Here is a 12,731-nt window from a genome sequence, read left to right as displayed (position 1 = left end):
GAGTTCTGTTGATCACGAGATTGCTTTTGCATATTGTCTTTGCCACTCCCTGAAACAGATGAAAGCCCCTGCTGCTTCTGGTGTTCATGGCTACCCGAACCATACCCTGGCCGCTGCTTCCGTTGTACATGAAACCTGCCTGATGAGTGCTCAAAATCCTTCCACTGCCGTGGTGAATGATGTGGACGCTGAAACCTCCTAGAAGCACGTCGCTGCCATTGATTCCCAGGATTCCTGTAATAGCCTCCTGAAGGAGCATGCTGTTGCCATTGTTGCCTTGACCACTGAGAATTCCCTTGCCGCGACCTACTCCACTCATACGACGAGGTCCGGCGAGGCTGCAACCACCGTGACTGAAGCGGCCACCCATAGCCTCTCTCTCTACTTTCTCTCTCAAACATTCAGTTGCAATCCTAAAACATTATTTTTACCAAAAATGTTACATATTAGGGGTCACCATGTTATTAATAATATTTTTCTTTTCAAAAAAATTTAGGGTTAATGGTCAAGTTAGTCCCTAAGTTTGTAAGCGGGTGTGATTTTAGTCCCTCTGAGGATATATGACGTTTAGTGGCAGTAAAAAACTACCAGTGATGGTAAAATTGATTGCCAACGTAATTTTTTCTCATATGGACTAAAATTAAACTCGCTTACAAACTCTGAGATTAATTTGATCATTAACCAAAAAGTTTATTAAATTTTTGTAATATCATTTATTTACATAAAGAGAAATCTATTACAAACATTTTCATGCATTAAAAAACTCTAATACTCTCTATTTAAATATCTAAACCACAATAATCTTTTTTATTAAATAAATATTTTAATATTTATTATTTATATAATTACTCTATAGTAATTTTCATATAATATTAAAAAATATTGTCAATAAACTCGTGCAACGCACGGGTATAATATCTAGTATATATGTAAAGCACACTTGTGTTTTTTGCATGCAATAAATACATTAAATCATAAAAGCTCACATACTTTTATATTAAATACATTAAAAAATAAATAATTTAATAAATTAAAAACTGAAAAAAATTGTATTATAAAAAACTATTCAACTACTTATATTAAATAACAACATTCATAGACTTAAAATTAACTTGAGCTTTGCATTTAACAAATTTAAAAAATCAAAATTAAAAAAAAATAATATTTATTAATAATTAATTTAGATAAAATACTTTTAAAATAAAAAAATTCTATATATATATATATATCTATATACATATGTAAAATAGACTTGAAAAAATAACATTAAACACATAAAAAATAGTATATTTATTTTGAATTAAAAAAATTAAATAAAAAAATTGAAAACTAAAATAAAAACTACATCGACTTTATTATTCATTATATTAATTATTAATTGTTAAACTTTTAAATTTCTCATATTTAAAAGTAAATATTAAAATTTAAAACTTTTAAATTTCTCTTATTTAAAATGAAATATTTAAATTTTAATTATTCATTACAACCTGTGGTGAATTTTTAAAAAATAATAATAATTGAAATTGACTACCTTACATTAATGACAATAATAGATTGTTAATAATAATTTGTTTATATTCTTTACATTATTGTTAATAATAATTATAAATCTTATTAGTTATTAATCATAAGTTGAGAAATTTTAAAAAAATAAAAAATAAAACTTATCACTATTTATTACTTATAAAAAAATATTTATTAATAATTAATATCGAAAAAATAGTTGAAAATTAAAAAAAATGTCTCTATAAGATATTATTATTACTGTATCGAATGTGTATATTATTTAAAAAAAATTAATATGATTTTTGATCTATTATATAGAAGTAAAAATAACTTGAGGAAGCATAACAGAGAAAAATAATTATAACAAAAGTTGAATAAATTTAAATTTACTGAATAATTTTACGATACTAAAACTATAACTTATTATAATTTTTAAGTTAAAATTATTTCAAGTTCAAAAAAAAGTTAAAATTATTTTATTGTCGATAAAAAAGTATAAAAAAAAATATGCTATTATAACTTATATTAAAACCTTATTACTTGATTTAAAATATTTTAAATTCACTTAAGGATTTTTCAAATTATTAAATTTGGTTTTTAAAGATTAGTTATGATTGAAAAATAGAATAACATATGGGGACAATAATTGAGTATCAATGTTTACAACCGGATATATGATAAATCAGCACCTCTGCAATTGAAACCACAATAATAAATCTAAAAATAGAGAACCTAAATCAATAAAATATATTACAACCAAAGTTTTTAAAATTAATTTAATACTAATACAAAAGAAATTTAATTACACTGTAATAATTTTTATACTATATTAAAAAAATAGTGTAAATAAACCTGTGCAACGCACAGGTATTATTTCTAGTAGAATATGTATTTGAGTAACCAAATGACATGCAATACTCGTTTTTCTTTCTCATTTTAATGCTCATCTATCTATCTATCTATCTATAAACTATATAAAGGGAGAGTTTGTGAAACCTTGGGGGCAAACCTGTCATTCAACAATTAATTACAAAAACTATGAAGCTTGACCATGGATATTTTAGTAAAAATGTATTTTATTTCACTTAGATTGAATCTTAGTCGTCCGTTTCATTGCAATCTCATTGTCTTTTTGCATTCTCAAATGCATTCACTAAACTTAATTGTAAAAATCAATGCATTCATTCATATGGGGTCCTAAAAACCTTTGAATAAACCTTCAATATTCTTCAGTTTTTTTAAACCTTCCATCTTCTTCAAATCTTAAACTACAAGTATAAATACCCCTTTGCTTCATAGTTTTTTTTACCATTTTTCTTACCTTTATCTTTGCTTTTTATATGGTTTGTAGTAGATTCGGTCATAGACACTTCAACCTTGATCAAACTCCCAAATGGTGAATGATTTTTCACTGTATCTTTTGCTTTTTCCTTCTATTATATTATTTCTTTGTCTTTTGTCACTTTTTTAAAAAGTGAGCGTGTCTATTAACGTTTGAGCTTCTAATTTAGAATATCATAATTTGGTTTTTGTTAATTTCAGGTTCAAACTGTGCCAGTGGAGAAGAGGATAAATTAAATTGTTATGAGGGAACAAGTAAAGTAAGACACATGTGTAAAGAAATCATGATTTGAAAGTTATCTAATAAATTTGTATTTCTTTCCTTTAAACTTCCATGCTTGAATTTATAAATTGTTATTTTATTGGGTGAAGACTCAACTTGCATCAGTTTTTGACGTGGCTTTGAAACACAAAAATAAAAATTTGTGTTTGGAATTTGGTTTAAATAATCAAGATGAAGGAACTCTTGCTTCCATAGTTGAACAACTTGGAAGATAAACTGAATTGCTTAGGAAAATGCACGCTATAAAGGGTAGTTGCTGCAACAGTTACGATACGATTGTTGAGGATGACCAAGCTTCCAATTCATGATTATTATCTTTACATGATGTGGTATCTATTCCTTCACTCTTCTTATACTTTTTTATCCTTAAGAAATTCATCTCATTTTCTCTCATCCATATATTGTTCTAATATGGGCAAGAATTTGAGTTAAGTATTTCAAGTGATTTGTTCTATTGGTAGCGAAAAAGATGATAGATATCCAACTACAAGAAAGACCCATATATCTTTAGAAATGTGGATTAAAGAAGAATGAAATAGACGACGGTTGAAGACCCCAACATTGTTCATCAAGGTTTTGTAAGTTCGTGGAAGAAGATTGAAAACTATGGTGGCTCATAAAGTCTATATAGTGCAAAGCATGTTATGAAAACTATAAAAGTATGACAGACAATGAAACAAAGTTGGAGGGGTAGTGATGCAGAGAAATGTTAAAGCAACAAGTGCATCAATTTGAATTACTCCAAACAAATGTTAAATCTATAAATTTTACTTAAACCCTGATAGAAGAATATTCAAGTTCATTGGTATATTGTTTCTTTTTATTTATATTATTAGTAATTATAATAGTAAAAGTTGTACATATTAATATGTATTTATTAACATAATAGAAATTTAACACTAAAATTGAAACACAATGGGTTGAAGAATATAATAGAGAAGTTGATTGAAACTAATGAGTTATCCATGTCCTTAAGTAATGAAGCATATGTGAATTTGTTTCGGGTGTTCTTTGTAAATTGAAGTTTAGTTTTGTTTTTGAACCTCTTTGCATAAAAGAATTGGATATTTTGTCTTAAAGAAGTTTAAAATTTATTATGACATGGGTTGATACATTAAGGGACTAGATTATATATGTTTTGGGGGGTTCTATCTGGTGCTATACATTTTTCTCTTCGAACAAAGATTTTTAAATTGTTTAATATTTTTATTTGATCTAAGGCAATAATTTAGTGTTTAATACTTTTTTATCTACATTCGGTGATTGTTAGTGTACAATGTTTATTTGCTTTCCCGATCTATTTTGTCGAGAGTCCAACGACCCTGTGCATTGCACCACTACATTAGATTGATTGACAGCTCATGAGTTAAATAGAGTGAACTCTATGTTGTTCCAATTTTAAGGAAAATATGTTCAAACACATATTTTGTTTCAAATAGATAAAATAAATAAATAAATTGTTCTATGTTACTATTGCAAAAAAATAAATAACAGACCAACACATATAAATATAAATAATATTTTAAATCTAATCATAAATTGATAAATTTATATGAGTAATAGAACCTGAAACAATGTCATTTACATGGAATTTAGGTGAAGCTTGCAAGTGGATTGTAAAGGGGCACAAGTTATAAAATTGAAGTGCATTCAATAAATTTATAGTATATAGAATACAAACATTTCAAGTTCCATTCTATATTAATAATTATAATAATTGATGTCATAGTTAATCTTAATATATGACACTCATTTTTTTTATTGTAGTGGTAGGATGAAATAAATAATATAAATGAGATATGCGAAAATGTTGGAATTTTTTTAAATTATAAGAATAATATATGAAACTTGATTAAAAATAATTTAAAAATATTTAAGGAAGAAATGTCAGAGATGTAGATATGAGATATGTATCATACCAAAGTATATGTTCAAATTGAAAAAAATACAAACGTTATCTTTTTAAAGAAAAATTGCCTTTAATTTTAATTTTAAGTATCTAACATTACAGTTTTATTGATTTAAAATTCAATTAGATTGAAATAAATGATTTAAATATCATTTACTCATAAAGCTAATGTAATTTATTGTCATTAAAAACACAATAATTAGAAATTTAATTAAATTGAAACGGAAAGAAATAATTTAAATACCATTAATCTATTTATATTTTGATTGTGTAATTGAATGAATAATTAAGGTTGATATAACAATCTTGAGTTTAAATATTCCTTTAAAATGTCTAATCATCACAAAAATAAAGAATTAAATTAATGAGGCAAAAAACTTTTCACTTTCATAACTTTATATAACATGTGTAATATTTACATATATTTAATATCTAAAACGATATTCATAACATTTAGTAATCATAGACCAAATAAAAAAAATCAGATTTTTATGAGTGTAAACTAAAAAAATGATCTCTCATAAAAAATAAACAATGTCATTTTAAAATTAAAAAAAGGTTCTTAGAATGATGCTTTAGTTTGCAAGACAAAAACTTCTTATATAACGTAGAGGTGAGGGCATTTAAAACAAAGACTATATAAAACACCACTGTTCCACAGGGTTAGCTCAAGTGGTAAGAGTTATGTGACATAAGGGTTGGGTTAAATGAAGGATGAAGGTTTCAGGGTTCGAATACTGAGGAGTGACTAATTTACTAACATTACTAACAACTAACATTTGTCTATCAAAAAATAAAAACACCACTGTTCAAAATAAAAATGATAATGCAATAGTTTTCTTACACTACTTCTTATATTGTTGTAGATTTAAAACTTACTAAGGAGCAAATAAAATTTTTCGCATTTGCAAATATAATCACTTTATTCAAAGCAACATCAGGTCATTAGTCGGCTTCCCCCAAATGACTTAAATTGATAGGTCCTCAATACCAACTTCTCAAAATAAGCTTATTATGGATGAATTATATTATGATAAACAAGATCTAACAACATAGTATGTACATCTTCTATCTAACATGACACCGGAATAAAAAAGTGTTTATGAGACGATCATGTCAACAATTAATTAAGATAAATGGGTGTTGTTTTTTTTCTATGGTTATGGAGGAACAGAGAAAACTTTCATTTGGAGAGCATAAACAACAGCTATAAGATCAAAGGACGAAGAACTCAATATTCGCAAGCATTATTTTGAAGTTGTAGACTGAACACTCAAAGATATTAAAATATTTACTAATAATTTCAGTTTCAACCAACCTTTTGGAGGAGAAGTTGTTGTTGTGGACTGCCAATAACAACAGGAAGTTTCAACTTCATGAAAATATTGTATCATAATTAAAAAAAAATTCAAAACAAAAAGTCAAAACTAGCTGAAATAAATGATGAAACAAAAGCATCAAAATCGACCTTCACTACATTTGGAAAAGGTCGAGCCCAGGCCGGAGGAAGCTCCCTAGAGGTTGGGCGCATATGGGTATTTGTTGTCACCAAAGATGGACGCGATGCAGCAGCACGTCACAACGAAAAACCTAACGAAGCGACAGGCTGGTGACGGAACATGTATTTCAATCCTCTTGAATGGAGTAACATCAACCAAGGTAAAAACAAATAACATAAAATCCGCTATATTGCCAAGGTAACGCGCAAACAACAAGAGTTGCAAAACAAGACAAGTTAAAAGAATGTGGTGTGTCGTCTTATGAGAGACAAGACACCAAAGACACACTAAAACCATCACAACGCCACGACCAAACAAAAAAAACACATTTATAAAAAAACCTTAAAAAATTCTTATACAAAATAATATATTAATACAAAAATATCTTGAAAATAACGCAAAAATAATAAAAACACAAAATAAATAAAAGTGAATATCCCTCGTGCATCGCACGGGTCAAAAATACTAGTATAGTCCTATTTTGCAAGTCATGCTCATAATTATGGTAGAAGTTTAATGAAATTGTTGAAACATTTTCCTTTATATTTGCAACCAAGTTCAAATTAAGTATTAAAAAAATATAGAAATAAAAAAGAGTTATAAAATATAATTTTTAATCAAAAACTTGTGCATTGCACCTGACTATTTGTTATTTGCACTGCGTATAAATTCTATTTTTAGTTGACGTACGTGCTGTTTGGCAACTTGGAGTGTCCAACAAATAACCTGAACATCTTTAACAAAAATATAATACAATTTATCTTTCATTATTTATTTGCGCATTTCATATTACAGCACCCGTCATTTTCTTTATATTCTCTTCCTATCTCCTTTGAGTGTCGCTGAAACAGTGTCGATCAACCGTTGAAGGGGAGTTGCTATATGTTACGATTCTTTCATAGCAAGATCAGTAGATCACCACGACCTTGGCGGAAATCATCTTGGATGTGTGGATAGAAAAAAATTATTTAATATATAAATCAACTGTTCACACTTAATCATGCATGGTCGACATGTGGGAATAGGCCGGGCCTAGATAGACTTTGCGTAAATAGACCTAGCCTGTTTAAAAATTTTTAGGCTTGAGTCTGGCTTGTGGCCTGTCAAAGGTTTTTTTTTAGCCTGACCTGGCTTTCCCGAAAGCTTGGCTTGGCCTGGTAGCCTATTTAAAGGTATGTTTCATAACAAGAGTTTTACGTTTGCTAACAAACTTATCGGTAAAGAAACTATCAAACTTATAAGCTAAGGGGTTAAATTACACGAAAATAAAATTTTCAACAATCAAACTTATAATATTATAAACTACTAGGTAAAGATGAAACTAAACAGGATTATGTTGTTTTCTTAGAGTCGGAGAACCAACTTAAATCACACTTCATATTAAGGTATTTAAATATGTCATATATGTATGTATTTCAAAATAGACTTATAACTTTGAATATTTATATAAGTCAATTTGTTTAAATATATAAATTTCAATGGTAATATCAAGATATTAATTATGATACATTTCTAATAGATATACATCATCAATGCTAAAAATATATTATACTAATCATATTTACAATGTACAAAGAAAAACACTAGTCATATTTTCTTAAAGGCTTAAATATGTTAGAGGTCCCTCTAAAATAGGGGTGTTATGGTTAAGGTCCCTACAAAATATTTTTGTTGGAATACACCCTTATGTTGAAAATAATATAGTGGGATAAACCCCTGCCGTCAAGTCTGTTAGTGAAATCCGTTAAGTGCTGAGGTAGCAATGAGAATGCTTAATTCTCTCTCATACATGTCACTCCACATCATTCCATCTCTTATATTCATTTTCTATTTCATAAAAATAAATTTTGGAAGAAAAAAAAAACAAATTTCTTCATCTCTTCTCCCAGCTTCTCCCTTCTCTCTCCCTTCTTCATTCACTGATCACCGCCGGCCACCACCAAGACTCTCCTCTGTATCCCTCCTCTAGTTTTCCTCCATTGTTCCCCTCCTCTCCTTCACCATGGCATATGGTTAAAATCCCTAAATCAGCATATGGTAAAAAGTAAAAACCCCTAAATCAGCAGACTGTAATCGATCTCCATGGTCATAGACAGAGGAGGAGAGTCGAAACCCATCTCCATGGTGAAGAAGAGGAGGGGGCGATGGAGGCGAAGTAGAGGAGGGAGGTGATGACGGAGTTCCAACAGGTTTACGGCAGGGATGGGACAGCGGCGATGGCAAGGTTGGATCCGGCGAGGATGTCGGCGACGATTCTTGCTTGATTTTTCCCTCTCCCCATTAACATCTCTTCCTCTTCTTCCTATTCCCGTTTCAGATTCCTACTACTTCATCTTCTTCTCTTCCCCCTTCTTTCATCTGTTGACGGCGGTGATTATTGATTGAGATGACAAAGAAAAGGCATCGAGATCTGGGTGTGAGGATTGGGTTTAGTTTTTGTGGAATTTTTGAATTGAAATTGATTTGGGATTGAGATCTGTTGTATGGCTCGAAATTTGGGGGAGGAAGGAGGAGGAGGAGGAAGAAGAGAATCTATAAAAGTTACAGACGTCTGATTTCATAAATAAATATATAATCATGCACATTATTTACAAAGGATTCCTGCAGCCTAGTGGTTAAGCCTTTGTTGTTTTTCCTAGAGATCGCAGGTTCAAATCCTATGGATGCACATTTTAAATTTTTATCATTTGCTTACATGGCGAGGCTGATGACTTGGTCTGAGATGTGGCTCTGCCACGTCATCCTCCGTTAAGAACTAACGGTTTCTGTAACAGCGGGGGCTAAAGCCACCTATTATTTTACCTTTAAGGGCTTTTTCCAAAAAAAATATTTTACAGGGGCCTAAACCAAAGCACCCCTATTTTAGAGGGACCTCCAACATATTTAAGCCTTTCTTAAATGGGCTAGCTTATAAGGCTTACAAGGCTTATTGAATGGCCCGAGCCTGACCTTTTTAACTAAATAGACTTTTCGAAAAGCCTAAGCCTTGCCTAATTACCAATTTGGCCTGGCTTGGCCAGGGCCTGTAGTAGGCTAGGCCATAGGCCCCTATGAACGGCCTGGTCTATTCCCACCCCTAATGGTCATGGACAAACCATGTTGTGTTAATAATCATTTCCCGTTGGAGCAGAACAACTAGACAACAAGTCTTTCTAGGTGCCCAGAAGAAAAACAAGTCTATCTACTCAATGATGTCGAATAAGTGTAGAAGACACCCACGAGCTTAACGTGGTAAAATCTCGCTTCTCAGCACATAAGTAATTGACTTTACTCTGCTAGGGTTTCTTCAGAAAACAGATCTGCTGCTTCTCCCCCTTGGGGCCTCTTCCCCTTGGGGGATCCTCTTTTCCTCCATTAGGGAGGTTACTTTCCTGTTAGTGTTAGGCTTGTGTCCCACATTATGCAGGTTTATTCTCACTTTAGGTGAGTTTTGTACCACATTAGGTGGTTTGTTACCCAAATAAGTGGGTCTTTTGTCCTCTCCACCGCCACCCATCCACCTGTGCTGCAGATCTGCGTCCATCTCGTCCACTCGCCGCTCCCCTTTCGTCTTCAGATCTGCGACCTCCTCCGCCTTCTCGCCTCCAGCAGCTGTTTCAGGCCACCATCATCGTTTCACCGCCACCAGCACCGTCTTTTCACTGTCAGATTTGGGCCACGACTGCCTACCATTTGTTTCCTTCCTCACCACTCTGTTCTGTGACCACCACCAGTTCTCGCCGCCGCCAACAGCCACCGGATCTCCTCCCCTCTCCACCATCTACGGTGGTGCCCATGCAACGGTTGCCCTTCCTATTGGCCTTTTCCACCACCTCCACTCCTTAGTTGATGTCTGTTGATGCCTATGCTTGCTTTCTAACTCAGCTCTAGCTGAGGTATGTATGGAACTTCAGAAGCCCCTCTGTTCTCCCCATGTCACCAGAGCTGTTGTTTTGATCCCCATAGTGTCGCTGAAGCAATATGAGCTTCCTTGAAAGCCACACTTTTCACAACCTTGGCAGAGCCACTTGTGTTGTTTGTGTTTGGGAGCGCCGGTAAAATTGGTTATGATCTCTTCGCGTAGAAGTCAATTAGCTTCTTTGGTCTTTGAGGTTTTTAGAGGGCTACTGATTGGCCTTAAGGGTTTTACTTCATGTTTTCGGCTGGTTGTCAGCTGGGGTGGGCATGCTTGTTCTTAACTTTTATGTATGTGTGCATTGTGTAGCACTCTTAGAGACTAGCTCTCACATGATGTAAGTGCCGTTTGGTAACCCTTGGGTTTTATTTCATACACATTTGACCCCAAAAAAGAGTGTAGAAGACAAAGGTCCTTTCTTGTTTTGTTTTTGGGTCTATGAATTCAAGATTAATTGAAGTGGTTCTCCTAACTCCAATTCGTTCAGGCTCTGGGAGGATTTGTTGACCACACGATGTGATGACGGGTTCACTGGGCCTATATAGCAAACCAATTAAGTCCAAATTTTAATGGTTGTCATTTTAATTTGGCATCTCATTATATTGACATTGATCCGAAAACTATACAAATTTTAGTTAACCCATAAACTTATTTATAAGTAGTACATAAAGAGTTCTACAAGTTGGTTTTGTTTAGTTAACCCATAAACTTAGTCGAAGCCCAGAGGCCCAAACAGCCCGCACCCAGCCCTTCCAAGTTCCAACCCCTCCACCTCCCAACTGGCAAGCGCCACAAGGAAATACTATCAAGGCTAACACCGACGCTTCCATCAGAGCCTCAGCCCTCAAGAGGAACGGGAATGGGTACTATTTCGATCATGAAGGTTTCTGCCTAGCTACATGCTGCAAATTACTCCCCTTTGTTCATGAACCTTTGATTACTGAAGCATTATGATTGCAGTGGTGCCTCCTTTTAGCTAGGGATCTCGGTTTCCCGGAGCTAGAAGTTGAAACAGATTGCCTACAACTTTACCAAGCATGGACCAGACCTGTGCCCTTCAACAACTATCTTGCAACAATTGTGTAGGATTGCAAACATCTTTCTTCCTTTTTAGGAATTGTATGTTAACTAACAGTCAATGATGTTGTTGACTTTATTGCCTACATGGCTTTTGACTAACTGAGTTTAATTAGTGTAAAAGAATTTTACACCGACAACCAATAACAGTATGCCACGTAGGTGAAATAATAACTTTCGCATTAAATTTCAAGGTAAATTATGTGGTACTCTTAATTTTTTTTTGGGTGTGGTACCTGTATTAAATAATTTAATAGATTATTGTCATGTTATTCAAGGTAAATACTACATATTTAGATTTTACTTTACTTATCAATTAACTTCATCCTATGAAATTCATTTTCAATGAAAAATGAACGAGTGGTGAAAACGAATGATGATGATAGAGATGCGCGTAGAATGACTAGGGTTGACGGATGAACAAAGCTCAGAAAACACAACTCGCAAATCTCACGTCCCAAAGAATGAAACGCTGCATTACTACGATAGAACAAAATTAAAATTTTAACTGGTATATGAGTCTTTATTATCAAACCAACTCAATCCGGGTATCACGCCTTAATCTGTCTTAAGGTACCACAGCAAGCACCAAATTCAATTAAGACAAGAATATATTTGCTGGCGGAATTCAATTGAGTGACTATGTAAACAAAGTTTACACTGACGGTACACACATTTAATTCAAATAATAAACCTTTTTTTATACTCGTTAAAACTGATATAAAAGTAATACATACAACCTTTGATCTGATTTGGCCTATGTATAAATTGTGTAACATGATTATGCAAAAAATGATTATGTAATCACCGTAACTTATTTTAAATAATTTTTTAAGGGGCCAATAGCATTGCAAAAATTACATAGGGTTCAATTTGGAGTTCACTATATATTACATGGACTATAACATATTTAAACTTTATGTCATAATTTATTTTACCCAAATGTAGTTTGTCCAACACCAAACCAAACTGACCCAAAACTCCATCACCATTTATGTATGTTAGGATAGGATAATGTTTCATCCACACCTCTCTTTTGAGGTGAAAAGGTGGAATGGTGAGAGAGATATAAAAAAAAAAGTAAGAGAGAGAAAATATGAGATGTGATAGATGATAAGATGAGAGAGATAAAAATAAAAAGAGGTGGAAATGAATTGTTTAAAAAATGAGGTGTGTATATATCATTACTCGTTAGGATATTCATCGGCGTCGACACTTTAA

This window comes from Lotus japonicus, chromosome 5, assembly GCF_012489685.1.
Source record: "Lotus japonicus ecotype B-129 chromosome 5, LjGifu_v1.2".
NCBI classification, from domain to species: Eukaryota; Viridiplantae; Streptophyta; class Magnoliopsida; order Fabales; family Fabaceae; genus Lotus; species Lotus japonicus.
Note: the sequence above shows the minus strand (reverse complement) of the source record.